This window comes from Panthera uncia (assembly GCF_023721935.1).
Source record: "Panthera uncia isolate 11264 chromosome B3 unlocalized genomic scaffold, Puncia_PCG_1.0 HiC_scaffold_1, whole genome shotgun sequence".
NCBI classification, from domain to species: domain Eukaryota; kingdom Metazoa; phylum Chordata; class Mammalia; order Carnivora; family Felidae; genus Panthera; species Panthera uncia.
The window spans coordinates 114,896,502-114,914,678 of NW_026057582.1; the positions used below are offsets into that span (position 1 = coordinate 114,896,502).

At 37.3% G+C, this 18,177-nt stretch overlaps 1 protein-coding gene and 1 non-coding gene across 4 annotated transcripts in view; both read left to right on the forward strand.

Moving 5' to 3' along the window:
- The window catches only part of SCAPER (S-phase cyclin A associated protein in the ER), a 522,663-nt gene that overhangs the window by 209,536 nt on the left and 294,950 nt on the right, over positions 1-18,177 (forward strand). The window lies entirely within an intron of this gene.
- Positions 10,496-10,659, forward strand: LOC125910493 (U1 spliceosomal RNA). Its single transcript, XR_007454002.1, has one exon. It is a non-coding gene; the product is annotated as a U1 spliceosomal RNA (small nuclear RNA).

The following is an 18,177-nucleotide window of genomic DNA, read 5'->3' on the forward strand; positions in this document are numbered from 1 at the left end:
CGTCCGGGGGCTCAGCAGCTCTCCCTCCCTTTGTCCTCCAGCCTTCCCGCTTTCTGAGCATAGCTGTTAACTTATGACCTCCCAGACGCTAAGTCGCGCTTGCTGTCGGAACACAGTCCGTCCGGCCCCTCCGCTTTTGCCAGCCAGAGTCGGGGGCTCCGCTTGGCCGGCGAGCCACCCCTCCGCCCCGGCTCCTTCCCGCCAGTCCGTGGAGCGCGCACCGCCTCGCCGCCCTTCCTACCCTCTTCCGTGGGCCTCTCGTCTGCGCTTGGCTCCGGAGACTCCGTTCTGCTAATCCTCTGGCGGTTTTCTGGGTTCTTTAGGCAGGTGTAGGTGGAATCTAAGTGATCAGAAGGACGCGCGGTGAGCCCAGCGTCCTCCTACGCCGCCATCTTCCGGAACTCTCCAGTGTATGTTTTTAATATCATTACTGTTGTTTAAAATTAATCAGATCTGTGTAGTATCATCTTATTGCATGCGCTATAATTTATACAATCAATTCCCTACTGCTGATATTTTGTCTGCAGTGTATATATTTATAGAGAAATATTTTTTTACCTCTGTTTCTTTATGGCAGTTTTGCAGAAGTAGTTAGTATCTTTATTATTTTTTAATGGAGCATGTTATTAAATATTACTAAATATTAAGTAGAACACTTAATACTGATATCAGGGATACTGATACCTGAAAAGTTCCATTTTTGAATGGGCAGAGCTATAGATAACTTGAAGCAAGTAATATTTTCAAGTAAAAGGAAATGAGACTGCTCTATTTTTCTGATCTTGGCCAGTTCCTTTTAAGAAAGGATCAAGAATCAGAGCCCAAATGTTAGGTTCTAGGGTTCAGGGCAGGACTCAAATCATAGCAGGAATCTAGAGCAGTAAGTAGGGAAAGAAAAAAGAGTCAAATTTTATGGAATGGACTACTGCTGAGTATAGATTGGAGTGAGAGGAAGTGCTGCCTGCCTGTGTACACAGGTGCCCAAGGATTGCTCAAATATACTGGATGCTGGACCTTGAGCAGCAAGATTAATTTTAACTAGTGGATGGATCCTGCTAGTGTACTTCCTGTCACAACAGATTGGGCTATGGAATTAGGGTGAAGAGCATTAGAACCTTCATCTTTGACTCAGCGAGGAGAGTCTGGATCTTTTAGGTCAGCACTCTTTCTTAGGAGGCTCAGTTTATTCACCATATTGTAATTGCCAGTTAACTTTTGCCCTGTCCGTCCCATAGTCTCAGACGTAAGAGGGCCATGTAAGAAATATGATTGGGTCAATAAAATATGTCACTTCTTCTTTCAATAAAACACTTCCTTATTGTTTCTACTTTTTTTTTATAAGATATTATCTCCCATCCTTATAACAGATTTCAAACTTGCGCCGCACACTTCAGTGATCAAATCTGCAGATGTTAGTCTGTAAATCTGTTCATATTTTAAGTTCAGCTCTTAGATAATTCAGGGATATGAATATTATGATTTCATTTACTTCTTTTGGCAAGCCTAATAGTTTTAAGACTCATGTGTACAAATAACTTTTCCTTACAAGGTGACTCTTTTCTGAACTGGTTATTATGGAGAAATTAAAACATAAGTAATAGAACAGTATGATGAACCTCCATGTACTCATCACTGAGCCATAACAATGAAATTCATAATGAATCCCTCCCAAATACTATTTTGAAAACAATTTCCAGATATCATTTCATGATAGCTATTTTTAAAAAGACTTCCTGCTTATTATACATTCTTATTATAAAGAGAGAATTAAAAATCTATCACATTAATCTGGGAACGTTTTAGTGTTTTGCCTTCTTTTCTTTCTTTCTTTTTTTTTTCAATTTTTCATTTAAATTCTACTTACTTAGCATACAGTGTAAAATTGTTTCCAGGAGTAGAATTTAGTGATTGATCACTTACATATAACACCCAGTGCCATCCCAACAAGTGCCCTCCTTAATACCCATCAGCCTCCACCCAGCTCCCTCCATTAACCCTCAGTTTGTTTTCTGTCGTAAAGAGTATCTTATTGGTTATTTTCCTCTCTCCTTTTTCCCCTCCCCATATGTTCATCTGTTTTGTTTCTTAAATTCCACATATGAGAAAAGTCATATGGTATTTGTCTTTCCCTGATTGACTTAGTTCGCTTAGCATAATACAGTCTAGCTCATTCCATTTTGTTGCAAATTATAAGATTTCATTCTTGTTGATTGCTAATATTCCATTGTGTGTATGTGCGTATGTATGTGTGTATACACATGTGTATGTGTGTATACACATATACATACGCACATACCTTCTTTATCCATCATCCGATGGATATTTGGACTCTCTCCATAGTTTGTTGATATTGCTGCTTTAAGTATCTGGGAATGTGTATCCCTTCAAATCTGTATTCTTGTATCCTTTGGCTAAATACCTAATAGTGCCATTGCTGGATCATAGGGTAGTTCTGTATTTAGTTTTTTGAGGAACCTCCATACTGTCTTCCACAGTGGCTGTACCAGTTTGCATTCCCACCAACAGTGCAAGTGTTCCCCTTCTCAGCATCCTGTTCAACACCTGCTGTTTATCGTGTTGTTAATTTTAGCCATTCTGACAGGTATGAGGTGGTACCTCATCATGGTTTTGATTTGTATTTCCCTGGTGATGAGCGATGTTGAGTATTTTTCATGTGTCTTTTAACCATCTGTATGTCTTTTTTGGAAAATGTCTATTCATGTCATCTACCCAATTCTTAACTGGGTTATTTGTTTTTGGGTGTTGAGTTTGATAAGTTCTTTATAGATTTTGGATACTAACCCTTTATCAGACATGTTGTTTGCACATATCTTCTCCCATTCCATTGGTTGCCTTTTAGTTTTGTTGATTGTTCCCTTTGCTCTGCAGAAGTTTTTTATCTTGATGAAGTCTTAGTAGTTCATGTTTGCTTTTGTTTCCTTTGCCTCCAGTGTCTAGTGAGAAGTTTCAACAGCCAAGCTCAAAGAGGTTGCTGCCTGTGTTCTCCAGGATTTTTATGGTTTCTTGTCTCACACTTAGAAATTTATTCTTCAATCCATTTTGAACTTATTTTTGTATATGGTATAAGAGAGTGGTCCAGTTTCTTTCTTCTGCATGTTACCCTCCATTTTTCCCAACACCATTTGTTGAAGAGACTGTCGTTTTTCCATTGGGTATTCTTTCCTGCTTTGTTGAAGATTAGTTGACCATATAACTGTGGGTGCATTTCTGGGTTTTCTGTTCTGTTCCATTGATCTGTGTGTTTGTTTTTGTGCCAGTACCATACTATCTTAATGACTACAGCTTTATAACGTAGATTGAAGACTGAGATCATTAGGTCTCAGGCTTTGCTTTTCTTTTTCAGGATTGCTTTGGTATTCGGGGTCTTTTTGGTTGCATACAGTTTTAGGAACGGTTTGTTCTAGCTCTTTGAAAAATGCTGATGGTATTTTTATAGCGGTTGCAGCAAATGTGTAGATTGCTTTGGGTAGTATTGACATTTTAACAGTGTTCTTCCAATCCTTGAGCATGGAATGTTTTTCCATTTCTTTGTGTTCTCTTCAGTTTCTTTTATAAGTGTTCTGTAGTTTTCGCAGTACGTATTTTTTACCTCTGTAGTTAGGTTTATTCCTAGGTGTCTTACAGTTTTTGATGCAGTTGTAAATGGGATCAATTCCTTGATTTCCCTTTCTGCTGCTTCATTATTGTTGTATAGAAATGCAACAAGGTTCTGTACATTGATTTTATATTCTGCAACTTTGCTGAATTCATGTGTTAGTTCTAGCAACTCTTTGGTGGAGTCTTTTGGGTTTTCTACATGGAGTATCATGTCGTTTGCAAATAGTGAAAGTTTGACTTCTTCCTTGCTGATTTGGATGCCTTTTATTTCTTTTTGTTGTCTGATTGCTGAGGCTAAGACTTCCAGTACTATGTTAAATAGTAATATGAGAGTGGACATCCCTGTCTTGTTCCCGACCATAGAGGAAAAGATCTCACTTTTTTGCCATTGAGGATGATATTAGCTGTGGCTCTTTTATATGTGGCCTCTATGATGTAAAGGTATGTTCCATCTATCCCTACTTTTTTAAGGGTTTTTATCAAGAGTGGATGCTGTATTGGGGTGCCTGGGTGGCTCAGTCAATTAAGCATCTGACTTGATTTTGGCTAAGGTCATGATCTCATGGTTCCATGAGTTTGAACCCTGCTTACGGCTCTGCGCTGACAGTGCAGAGCCTGCTTGGGATTCTCTCTTTCCCTCTCTTTGCCCCTCCCTGCTTGTGCACATGCTCTCTCTCTCAAAATAAATAAACTTTAAAAAGAATGGATGCTGTATTTTGTGAAATGGTTTTCTGCATATATTGAGAGAATCATATGTATCTTCTCCTTTCTTTTATTAATGTGGTGTATCATGATTGATTTGCGAATATTGAACCAGACCTGCAGCCTAGGAATAAATCCCTCTTGATCGTGGTGAATAATTCTTAATGCACTTTGGATTCAATTTGCTACTGTCTTGTTGAGAATTTCTGCATCCATATTTATCAGGGATATTGGCCCATAACTCTTTTTAGTCAGGCTTTGTCTGGTTTTGGAATCAAGGTAATGCTGGCCTTGTAGAAGGAGTTTGGAATTTTTCCTTTCATTGCTGTTTTTTGAAACAGTTTGAGAAGACTCTGCATTAACTTTTCTTTAAATGTCTTGTTGAATTCCCCTGGAAAGCCATCTGGCCCTGGATGTTTGTTTGATGGGAAATTTTTGATTGTTGATTCAGTTTCTTTGCTGGTTATGTGTCTGTTCAAAGTAACTATTTCTTCCTGTTTCAGTTTTGGTAGTTTGTATGTTTCTAGGAATTTGTCCATTTCTTCCAGTTTGGCCAGTTTGGGGCATATAATTTTTCATAATATTCTCTTATAATTATTTGTATTTCTGTGGTGTTGATTGTTATTTGAGTCTGTTTTCTTTTAGATAAGTGTGGCTAGGCGTTTATCAATTTTGTTAATTCTTTTGACAAACCAGCTGTTAGTTTTGTTGATCTGTTTTACTGTTCTTTCTTGTTTCTATATCATGTATTTCTGTTCTAGTGTTTATTATTTCCCTTCTTATGCTTGCTTTAGTCTTTACTTGGTGTTCTTTTCCTAGCTCCTTTAGGTATAGGGTTAGGTTGTATATTGTAGACTTTTCTTGCTTTTTGAAGTAGACCTATATTACAATAACCTTCCTTCTTAAGACTGCCTTTGCTGCATCTCAAAGTCGTGTTTTCATTTTCATTTGCTTCCATGTACTTTTTTATTTGTTTTTTAATTTCCTGGTTAACCCATACATTCTTTAGTAGAATGTTCTTTAACCTCTGTGTATTTGAGGGCTTTCCATATTTTTTCTTGTGGTTGACTTCAAGTTTCATATTGTTGTCATTTGAAAATATTCATGGTATGATCTCAGTCTTTTTGTATTTGTTGAGGTCTGATTTGTGACCCACTGTGTGATCTATTCTGGAGAATGTTCCATGTGCACTCAAGAAGAATGTGTATTCTGCTGCGTTAGGATGAAATATTCTGAATATATCTGTTAGGTCCATCCAGTCCAGTGTGTCATTCAAAGCCATTATTTCTTTGTTGATTTTCTGCTTAGATGCTCTGCAGTAAGTGTGGTATTAAAGTCCCCTACTCTTATTGTATTATTACCAATGAGTTCCTTTATGGTTGTTATTAATTAATATATTTAGGTGCTTTCAATTTGGGGGCATAAATGTTTATAATTGTTAGATCTTCTTGATGGATAGAGCTCTTAATTATGATATAATGCCCTCCTACATCTCTTGTTATAGTCTTTGTTTTAAAATCTAATTTTTCTGATATAAGTATGGCTCCTCTGGCTTTCTTATGATGTCCATTATCATGGTAGATGGTTTTCCATCCCTTCATTTCTAATCTGCAGGTCTCTTTAGCTCTAAAGTGAGTCTCTTGTAAGCAGCATGTAGATAGGTCTTGTTTGTTTGTTTGTTTGTTTCATAACCATTCTGACACCCTGTGTCTTTTGATTGGAGCATTTAGACCATTTACATTAGAGTGATTTTTTTTTAATGTTTTAATTTGTTTCTGAGAGAGAGAGAGTGAGGGAGAGGGAGACAGAGTCCAAGCAGGGGAGGGGTAAAGAGAGAGGGAGACATCTGAAGCAGGCTCCAGGCTCTGAGCTGTCAGCACAGAGCCTGACGTGGGGCTCGAACTCATGCAAGATCATGACCTGAGCCTAAGTCAGACACTTAATCAACTGAGCCACCCAGGCACTCCCAGAGTGATTATTGATAGACATGAATTTACTGCTTTTGTGTTACCTGTAGATTTGGTGCTTCTAGTGATGTTCCCTGGTCCTTTATAGTCTTTGTTGCTTTTGGTCTTTTTTTCCCCCCACTGAAAGAGTCCCCTATAATATTTTTTGCAGGTCAGGTTTTGTAGACATGAACTCCTTTTGTTTTTGTTTGGGAAAGTATTTATCTCTCCTTCTATTCTAAAAGACAGGCTTGGTGTATAAAAGATTCTTGGCTTTATATTTTTTCCCATTCAGTATGTTGACTGTATCCTGCCACTCCTTTCTGGCCTGCCAAGTTTCTGTGGAGAGGTCTGCTGCAAACCTGATCTATTTTCCCTTGTAGGTTAAAGACTTTTTTTTCCCTTGCTGCTTTCAGGATTCTCTCCTTGTCTGTGTATTTTGTGAATTTGACTATAATATGTCTTGGTGATGGCTGGCTTTTGTTGAATTTAATGGCAAATCTGTGCTTCTTAGATTTTGATGTCTGTTTCCTTCCCCACATTAGGGAAATTTTCAGTTATCATTTGCTCAAATAAACTTTCTGCCCCTTTTGTCTTTCTTCATCTTCAGAGATGCCCATGACACGAATGTTATTACAATTTAAGGAGTTGATAAGTTCTGTATGTCTACATTTGTGATACAATATGTTTCTATCTCTGTTGTTTTCAACTTCATTGTTTTTCATAATTGTATCTTATCTGTCACTGATTCGTTCCTCTGCTTCATCTGTCCTCCCTGTCCTGACATCCATTCAGGTTTGTACCTTGGTTATAGCATTTTTAATTTTGGTCTAAGTTTTGAGTTCTTTTATTACTGCAGTAAGGGATTCTCTAGTGTCTTCTATGCTTTTTTTTAAAGCCCAGGTGGCATCCTCATAATTGTTGTTTTAATTTGAGTTCAGACATTTAACTTATATCTGTACTGAATAAATCCCTGGCCATGACTTCTTCCTCTTTCCTCTAGGATGAATTCCTCTGTCTTGGTATATTTTCAAGGTAAAAAAACAAAACTAAGCAAAAATGAAAGCTATATCCTAGGTGTGTTTTGGTCTGATTATTAAAAGAATCTGGATCATGTATATGTATATGTATGTGGATGTGGATATATGTATGTATTTATAATATAAAATAAAATAAATTTTAAAATAAAAAATTAAAAACTTGCTTTTTCTGTATCCCAAGGTGGGAGAAAACCAAAAAAGCTAGATCCTATTTCCCCTAGAGCTGAAACTTTGTAGTACTCTATGATCAGTAGACTTTGTGTGTGCAAAGGGTTTATGCTGGTCCTCTAGGGGTGGGACCTACTGCGCTGATTCTCAGGTGGAGATGTGCCTGCAGAGCACAGGTTAGGAGACTTGGTGTAAGCAGCTCCAGCTTCCACTTTGATGGCACTTATTTGCTCATTGAAGTTGGTCAGTGCTGATGGGTGTGGTGAAAATGGTGTTGTCCCACTTTCTCATCCTCAGAGCAGGGATCTTGTGCCTGCCACTCTTTAGGAAGCCCTCATAGAAGAGCAAACAATCACCTCTTTTCTGTCCCTGGCTTCTGCCAGATCCTTGCCTTCACCCTGCCTGCATCTGAGCTGTCTGCCTGCCAGGCAGCACATCATTCCTGTGTTCTATTTCAGGCACATGGCTAGGTTTCAAAACTCCAAATTTTATTAGAGATCCATTGTGTGGACCTGCACTGGTCCTCTGGGGGAGGATCTTACACTGTGGCCAGTGCCAGCTTCTCCCAGAAATTGGTTACACAATCGCCCAGCAGCTGAGAGTTCATGATAAAGCACAGCAGAAAGCCCGCACCAAGGCTTGCTGCTCTCAGCCAGAGTCCCTGTTCCTATTTAGTGAATGGGCAGTTCACTGGCATCCACTGGGTCTTTTGCCCCGGAGAGACCTTGCCACCTTTCCCAAATGCACTTTAAGCAGGGGAACTACTTCCCATGTGACCCCAGGGATACTTAGACCATGCTGCCTCTACCAGGTCTCTGCCCTCCTTCCCCATGGGAGCACCACTAAACCTACCAGGCACAATCCTGGAGATGGTGCACACCTCCAGAACTTCAGACTTTGTGCTCCTCTGCTTATAAAAACTTGTGGTGTTTAGCTCCTTCCTCAGTCAGTGGTTTTGGGGAAGTTTTTCTTGTACAATTCCCCATATGCACTTTCAGTCTTTCTTTTTCGCCCCTCTCTTGGCAGTCAGGGCTCCCTCCCCATCACAGCACCCACAGCTCTTCTCTCCCCAGATCAACTGTCTGCAGCTCCTCCCCTCCACTATGTGGCTATTTTTTCACCTCTAATTGAGCATTTTTGCTCTCTCAGTTCTCAGATCGATTTCTTGGGTGTTCAAAATGATATATTTATCTAGCTGCGTTTGAGCAATGAAGCAAGCTTAGGGTTTCCCTACTCCTCTGCCATCTAAACTCCTCCTCCTGCCTTATTTTCTTTATACATATGCATATACACATATAAGTATACAAAGATATTTATAGGTATATATGTAATTTTTTTACATAATTTCATTAGAGTAGAAGACTAATCTGCTTTAATAAAGACAACAAAAATACAATGATTTTGAGAACACGGAATTTTATTTCTTACAGTATTGCCCTGATGTTAACAGTAGAAGTATTCAGGGTAGATTTATTCCATGTTGTCTTTCCTTTTTTCTTTCCTTCTTTCTATTTTATTTTTATTTGGGTGTAGTTGACACTCAATGTTATATTAGTGTCTGGTGTAGATCTTAGTGATTTGACAAATTTATGCATTATGCTGTGTTCACCACACATGTAACTACTTACTGTCTGTCCTATTACGTGGCTAATACAATATCATTTGCTCTATTACATATGCTGTGCCTTTTATCCCTGTGACTTAGTCATTTCATAACTGGAAGTGTGTATCTTCTACTCCCCTTCATCTATTCACCCTTTTCCCCCTGTTAACTATGAGTTTGTTCTGTGTATTTATAGGCCTGATTCTTTTTATTTTTTTTCTGATTCCAGTTTATGAGTGGAATCAAATGCCATTTGGTTTTTCAGCGACCCATCTTTCTCTGTCATCCTGTAGTATATGCCCTCTCCTTCAGGCTCAGAGCTGTGTTAGAGTGTTCCAGTCTGCTGAAGAGGAATAAAGTGAATGGACCTTCAAACACTGAGCATGCATTCATATTCTATTGATTAGAATTCAGTCAGGCTATTTCTAGCTATAAGAGGGACTTATAGGACTAGGAAATTCAGTTCCTAACTAAGGAATAATGTGACTTTCTAAGGCTCTATTACTGTACAGTGTCCAGTGGAAGTTTTCCCTGTGTCCTCTATTACATGCCCATGTCAGGTGAACCTAGAGGCTTGATCAGAGTAAGGTTCAACCAAAATCCGTAATTTGTATTGAGTTCTATAATTGGGAACTATAGTTCTATAGTTGGTGTTCAGTTCTTTCACCAAGATGAACATAATGTCTTGATTGTCTTTCTTTTTCTTACATTGATGTTAATTAATGGATACCTATACCCATGAATTAATGGATAGGGGTATATTCCAATTTTATAATTCATTTTCATTTCTATTTGTGTATATTTATAAAGAGATGCTTTCCCTCATCTACTATTTGGTTACTGAATGGCAGGATAAGTTTTTTTTTGCCACTTTTAAAAATAATGAATTTGTTCTCTAATATCCTGCAAAGACATCCAACTAGTTTTTTTTAATGTGTATTTTTTTAAATTTTTAATGTTTTATTTATTTTTGAGAGAGAAAGAGGCAGAGCATGAGCAGGGGAGGGACAGAGAGAGAGGGAGACACAGAACCCAAAACAATATCCAGGCTCCAAGCTGTCAGCATAGAACCCAGTGCAGGGCTTGAACCCACGAACTGAGAGATTATGACCTGAGCTGAAGTCAGACGGTTAACTGACTAAGCTACCCAGGCATCCGTTAAATGTGTATTATTGAAAACTCATGGATTTAAATACTTTTGATGGGTTTCAGTCATTGCAAATATTCTTTTTTGAAGCTCAAATTATGCCATATTTTGATCAGTAGGAGTCTCTTAAAAAGTTTGCTATCAAATTCTTTTGACATGAGCCTAGTTGAATTTGATAGCTATCCTGCTACTTTGTATGGCAATCTTTTTACCCTTATGATCAGTCATTTCACTGGAAGTCCTTGTTACTTTTAAGAAATGGTATATTAGCATACTTAACGTGGCAGGGGAGATACCATGATCAGGAAGGTGGTTTTCCAGGGCGAGGCTTATCCATTGCACTCGGGATGTGCTGACCCCTGCGATTTCCCCAAATGTGGGAAACTCGACTGCATAATTTGTGGTAGTGGGAGACTGCATTCACGCTTTCCCCTGGTTAAAAAAAAAAAAAAGAAATGGTATATTAGGGTTGCTAATTACTATTGAGTAGGTCATTGTGAACAGAATTAGGAAATAAATAAAATGTATGTGATCTGTATATGAACTGTGTATTTGCACTCATATATACTTATGTGTGTGTGTGCATAGGTTTTATTTTTTTCTTTAAATATGATGGGCTCATGAATTCTTAAAATTTAAATTTAGGACTATAGGCATTTTATTTAACCTCTTCTGTATTTTAACTGTATCTCTTTTCTTCCATACCAAAAATTCAGAGAATTGAAGACACAGAGAATGATACAATTATAATATCCATAATCTCCTTTATTTCATCCCACATTACACACAAACTGGTTTAGAATGACATTACCACTACTCCTACTACCAATGTAATTGCTGAGAACAGTTTAAAATTTTGTTCATAAGTTTTCCCCATTCTTTCCGCCTTTTTCAATAGTAATACTGTGAAAAATCTGAGGCACAGCCATGATATACTATTTTCTTTAGCCTTTAACTACCAGTTTAGTCTTAGTTCTGTAAGTTTGTAATTGTTAATACTAGTCCTTATGTCTATGTCTTTCTAGTCATTTTAATTTTCTAAGGCATGTTTTTTTTATTACCTCGTAAGTTTTTATTTTGTTAAATTTTTGAACTTTTTTCTTTTAATCTTATTTAAAATTAATTCCATTATAATTAGCATCCAGTGTTATATTATTTTCAGGTATACAATACACTGATTTAGCAGTCTATACATTACTCAGTGCTCATTATGTTAAGTGTACTTTCAAGCCCTTTCACTTGTTTCACCCATCGCCCCACCCACTCCCCTCTGGTAACCACCAGTTCTCTGTATTTAAGAGTCTGGTTTTTTGTTTGTCTCTTTATTCCTTTATTCATTTGTTTTGGTTCTTAAATTCCACATATGAGTGACATTATAAGATATTTTCCTTTCTCTGACTGCCTTATTTTGCTTGGCATTATACCTTGTAGATCTAGCCATGTTGTTTCAAATGGCAAGATTTCATTTTTCATATGGGTAATATTACACACACGCACACACCACATCATCTCTATCATTTCAACTGTTGATGGGCACTTGGGTTGCTTCCATAATTTGGATATTGTAAATAATGCTGCAGTAAACATAGGGGTGCATATATCTTTTTGAATTAGTGTTTTTATATTCTTTGGGTTAATACATAAAGTAGTACACTTACTGGATCAAAGGTAATTTATTTTTAATTTTTTGAGGACCTTCCACACTGTTATCCACAATGTCTGCACCAGTTTGCATTCCCACCAATAGTACATGAGCATTCCTTTTCCTCTGTATCCTCTCCAATACTTATTTCTTGTATTTTTTATTTTAGCTATTCTGACAGGTGTGAGTTGGTATCTCACTGTGGTTTTGATTTGCATTCCCCTGATGATACATGATGTTGAGCATCTTTTCATGTACCTGTTGGACATTTGTATGTCATCTTTGAAGAAATGTTTGTTAATGTCTTCTGCCAAGTTTTAATTGGATTTGTTTTTGGGGTGTTGACTTGTGTAAGTTCCTTATCTGTTTTGGATACTAACCCTTTATCGGATATGGCCCATTCTGTAAGGTTGCCTTTAATTTTGTTGATTGTTTCCCTTGCTGTGCAAAAGCTTTATATTTTGATAAAGTCCTGGTAGTTTATTTTTGTTTGTGTTTCCCTTGTATGGGGAGACATATCTAGAAAAATGTTGCTACAGACAATGTCAAAGAAATTGCTGTGTATGTTCTCTTCTAGGATTATCATGGTTTCAGGTCTCACATTTAGTTCTTTAATCCATTTTGAGTTTATTTTTGTTTATAGTGGAAGTAAGTGGTCTGGTTTTGTTCTTTTGCATATAGCTGTACTCTTTTCCCAGCGCCATTTGTTGAGGAGACTGTCTTTTTCCCATTGCATATTCTTGCCTCTTTTGTGGAAAATAATTGCCCATATAGTTGTGGGGTTATTTTTGGGGTCTCTATTCTTACCCATTGATCTATGTGTCTATTTTTGTGCCATACTATGCGGTTTTAATTTCTACAGCTTGGTAGTTTATCTTGAAATCTGGGGTTATGAAACCTCCAGTTTTGTTCTCTTTCAAGTTTCTTTGGCTATTTGGGGCCTTTTGTGATCCTGTACACATTTTAGGATTATTCATTCTAGTACTGTGAAAAATGTTGTTGATACTTTGATAGGGATTACATTAAGTCTGTAAATTGCTTTGGTTTGGATGGCCATTTCAACAATATTTTTTCTCCCAGTCCATTAGCGTGGAATGTTTTTCCCTTTGTTTGCATCGTCTTCAGTTTCTTCCATCAATGTTTATAGTTTTCAGGATACAGGTCTTTCACCTCCTTGGTAAAGTTTATTCCTAGATATTTTGTTATTTATGGTGTAATTATAAATGGAATTGTTTTCATAATTGCTCTTTCTTCTACTGTATTTTTAGTGTATAGAAATGCAACTGATTTCTGTGTATTGATTTGGTGTTCTGTGACCTTAATCAATTCATTTATTATTTCTAGGAGTTTTTTGATGGTGTCTTTAGGGTTTTCTATAGAATACCATGTCACCTGCAAGTAGTGAATATTTTGCTTAATTCTGTACCAATTTGGATGCCTTTTATTTCTTTTCCTTGTCTAATTGCTGTGGCTAAGATTTCTAGGACTATGTTGAGTAAAACTGGTAATAGTGGACATCCTTGTCTTGTTCCTGATCTAAGGGGAAAAGCACTTAGTTTTTACCATCGAGTATGATGTTAGCTGTGAGTTTTTCATAGATGACCTTTATTATGTTGAAGTATGTATCTTGTAAATCTCTTATGTTGACAGTTCTTGTGACTGGATATTACACTTTATCAAATACTTTTTCTGCATCTGTTGAAATGATCATGTGATTTTTATCCTTTCTCTTGTTGATTTGATATATCATATTGATATATTTGTGAATATTGAAATACCCTTGTGTCCCAGGAATAAATCCCACTTGATCATGGTGAATAATTTTTTTTAATGTATTGGTGGATTCGGTTTGCTTATATTTTGTTGAGAATATTTGCATGTATGATCATTAGAGATACTGGCCTGTCATTCTCTTTGTTTTTAGTGTTGCCATCTGGTTTTGATATGGTGATAATGCTGGCCTCATAAAATGAAACTGAAATGTTACTCTTCTATTGTTTAAATAGTTTGAGAAGAATAGATATTAAGTCTTCTTTGAATGTTTGATAGAATTCATCTGTCAAGCCATCTGGTCCTAAACTTTTGTTTGTTGGGAGTTTTTTATTAGTAATTCACTTTCATTGCTGGTGATCAGTCTTTTCAAATTTTCTATTTCTTCCTGATTGAGTTTTGGTAGGTTATATATTTCTAGGAATTTACTCATTTCTTCATTGTTGCCTAGTTAGTTTGCATATACTTTTTCATATTACTCTCTTATAATTGTATTTCTGTGGTGTTGATTGTTATTTCTCTCTTTAATTCTTGATTTTGTTTATTTGAGTCCTCTCTTTATTTTGATGAGTCTGGGTAGAAGTTTATCATTTTTTTTTCTTTTTCTTTTTTTCAAAAAACAATCTCCTGGTTTCATCGATCTGTTCTATGGTTTTTTTAGTTTCTAATTTATTTATTTATGTTCTGATCTTTTATCATTTCCTTCCTTCTACTTGTTTTGGGTTTTTTTTCTTACTTACTTACTTTATTTATTTTTAGCTCCTTTAGATATAAAGTTCAGTTGTTTATTTGAGATTTTTCTTGCTTCTTGAGTAGGCCTGTATTAGTGTAAACTTCCTCTTAGTGCCACGTTTGCTGCATCCCTATGATTTTCAACTGTCGTGTTTTTATTTTCATTTGTATCCATGTTTTATTGATTTCCTCCTTGCTTTCTTGATTGACCCATTCATTGCTTAATAGCATGTTATTTAACTTCCATGTATTTATGTTCTTTCTAGAACTTTTCTTCTGGTTAATTTCTAGTTTCATAGCATTGTGGTGAGAAAAGATGGATGATAGGACTTCCTTTTTTTGAATTTGTTAACACTTGTTTTTTGGCCTTGTATGATCTATTAAGAATATTCCATGTATACTGGAAAAGAAATTGTGTTCTGTTTTAGGATGGAATGTTCTGAATATATCTATTAGATCCATCTGGTCCAGTGTGTCATTCAAACCCAGTTTTCTTGTCGATTTTCTGTTTGGATGAACTGTTCATTGATGTAAGTGGTGTTTTAAAGCCCCCTACTATTACTGAATTACTACTGATTACTGCCTTCATGTTTGTTAATAGTAGCTTTATGTATTTGAGTGCTTTCCTATTGGGTGCATAAATATTTACAATTGTTATATATTCTTGTTGGATGTTTCCTTTATGATCATATAGCATCCTTCTTTGTCTCTTCTTACAGTCTTTGTTTTAAAGTTTATTTCGTCCCGGAAAAGTTTTGCTACCCTGGCTTTCTTTTCATGCCATTTGCATGGTGAACACTTTTCCATACTTTCACTTTAAATCTTCTTGTGTCTTCAGGTCTGAAATGAGTCTCTTACAGGCAGCATATGGATTGGTCTTGCTTTTTATTCATTCCGTCCCCCTATGTATTTTGATTGAACTGGTATTTCCATTTACATTCACAGTAATTATTGATAGGCATGTACTTTTATTAGCATTTTTTTTTACTAGCTTTATGGTTGTCTTTGCAGTTTTTCTCTGTTCCTTTCTTTTGCTCTCTTGTCTCACAGTGCTCTGCTTCCTTTAGTAATGTATTTGGAATTCTTTCTCTTTATTTTTCCTCTTGCTGTCTTCTCGCACAGTGTCCTGTCTTTAGTAATGTACTTGGATTTCTTTCTCTTTATTTTTTGTACATCTATTAACAGTTTTTGATTTGTGGTTACCATTAGGTTTATGTATAATATATTATGCATATAGCCATCTATAAAGTTTGAACCCATTCTCAAATCACTTAATTTTTACTTCTCTCCCCACCACATTTTAAATGTGTGGTGTCATACTTTATATCTTTTTATTTTGTGAATCCCTTGACTGATTTTTATAGATGTACTTAATTTTACTGCTTTTGTGCTACCTACTTTTCTTATTCCTGCTTATGGTCTTTCCTTTCCATCAAAGAATGTCCTTTAACATTTCTTGTAGGCTGGCTTAATGGTGATGAATTTCTTTAACTTCTGTTTGGGAAACTCTGCCTCTTCTTGCTGCATAGAGTATTCTTTTTTTTTTTTTTTAATTTTTTTAACATTTATTTATTTTTGAGACAGAGCATGAACGGGGGAGGGTCAGAGAGAGGGAGACACAGAATCTGAAACAGGCTCCAGGCTCTGAGCTGTCAGCACAGAGCCCGACGCAGGGCTCGAACTCATGGACCGCAAGATCATGACCTGAGCTGAAGTTGGCCACTTAACCGACTGAGCCACCCAGGCACCCCTGCATAGAGTATTCTTGGTTGCAGGTTTTTTCTTTCAGCACTTTGAATATATCATGCCACTCCCTCTGGCCTGCAAAGTTTCTGCTGAAATATTAGCTGATAGCATTATGGGGTTTCCCTTGTATGTAACTGTTTTCTTTTGCTGCTTTTAAAATTCTCTTTATTGACCCAGCAATAGCACTGCTAGGAATTTACCCAAGGGATACAGGGGTGCTGATTCATAGGGTACTTGTAGCCCAGTATTTATAGCAGCACTTTCAACAATAGCCAAATTATGGAAAGAACCTAAATGCCCATCAACTGATGAATGGATAAAGAAGTTGTGGTTTATATATACAATGGAATACTACTTGGCAACGAGAAAGAATGAAATATGGCCTTTTGTAGCAACATGGATGGAACTGCAGAGTGTTATGCTAAGTGAAATCAGTCAGGCAGAGAAAGACAGATACCATATGTTTTCACTCTTATGTGGATCCTGAGAAACTTAACAGAAGACCATGGGGGAGGGGAAGGGGGAAAAAAAGTTACAGAGAGGGAAGGAGGCAAACCATAAGAGACTCTTAAAAACTGAGAATAAACTGAGGGTTAATGGGGAGTGGGAGGGAGGGAAAGTGGGTGATGGGCATTGAGGAAGGCACCTGTTGGGATGCGCACTAGGTGTTGTATGGAAACCAATTTGACAATAAATTTCATATTAAAAAATAATTTTAAAAATCTCTTTATCACTACATTTTGCCATTTGAATTACCCTCTGTTTTTGTTTGGACCTCCTTGGATTGATTTTGTTGTGGGATCTCTGTGCCCCCTGGATCTGGATTTCTGTTTCCTTTCCCAGATTCAAGAAGTTTCCAGCTATTGTTTCTCCAAATAAATATTCTGTTCCCTAGTCTCTTCCCTTTCTGGGACCCCTGTAATGCAGATGTTTTTGTGCTTGATGGTGTCCTGAGTTCCTTTTATTATTCTCAGTTTTTGTCTTTTTCTTTCTCCTGTTCAGCTTGATTGCTTTCCATTACTCTGTCATCCAGGTTTTTCATCCATTCTTTTAGTCTACTATTTATTAGCTCTAGTGTATTTTTAATTTTAACTACTAAGTTTTCCATCTCTGACTGGTTTCTTTTTATGTTTTCTGTATCTTTGTTGAGGGTGTTGCTGAGATCCTCACTCTTTTTTTTTTTTTTTAAGTCTGGTGAGTGTCTTTATGACTATTACTTTAAATTTCTATCAGGCATATTATGTATGTCCATTCATTTAGTCTTCTTGCTCTGATTTGTCCTGTTCTTTCATTTGAGACGTATTCCTCTGTCTCCTTATTTTGTTTGATTCTCTGTGTTTCTTTGTGTGTTTTAGGAAAGTCAGCTACAGCTCCTGATCTTACTTATGATGAAGAGGTGCTATAGTGCCCTGTATTGCAATGTCCCCTGTTCACCTGAATCTGGCGCTTCATGGGTATCTCCTGTGTGCATTGCATGTGCTTTACTATTGTGTCTGAGCTGGGTTTGCCTTAAGCATAGTAGTCTGCAAAGTCTCTGTTTTTTGTGGTCAGCGTTTCGTCTCTGAGTTGTTAGTAGGCCAGTGTGGGTCTGCCTAAGCTTGAGTTGGCTTAAACCATGCATTTGTCGGAGCCACCATAGCACCACACTGCAGGGCACTTGCCCTCTGTTGTCTCCTGGGAAGCTTTGGTTGGTGGGTAGGGCCTGCAGTCAGACCAGATGTCTGCTCCAACCCACTGCTGGGGCTGCCACCTTACTGGTTTGTGTGTTTTTCTGCCCCTCTCCCCAGGGTCAGAGTCACTTTGGTATGATGCTGACCTCTTTCAGGGCCACTTACACACTGTCACACCTGTGGTGCTACTTTGGTTGGACTCTCGTCAAGGGTGTGTTGGAGGGTGTGGGTCCATAGGAGAACATGGAGGCAGCGCATGCTGTTAGCAAGCTACGTGGAGAGTGTTTGGGCTGTGCTGTTTCCCATGTATCCCTGTATCTTGGTAAGGGGAGGGGAGGGAAATGGCACTGCCAGCTCTTTTGTTCTTGAAGAAGTCTTCCTAAGATGCCTGCC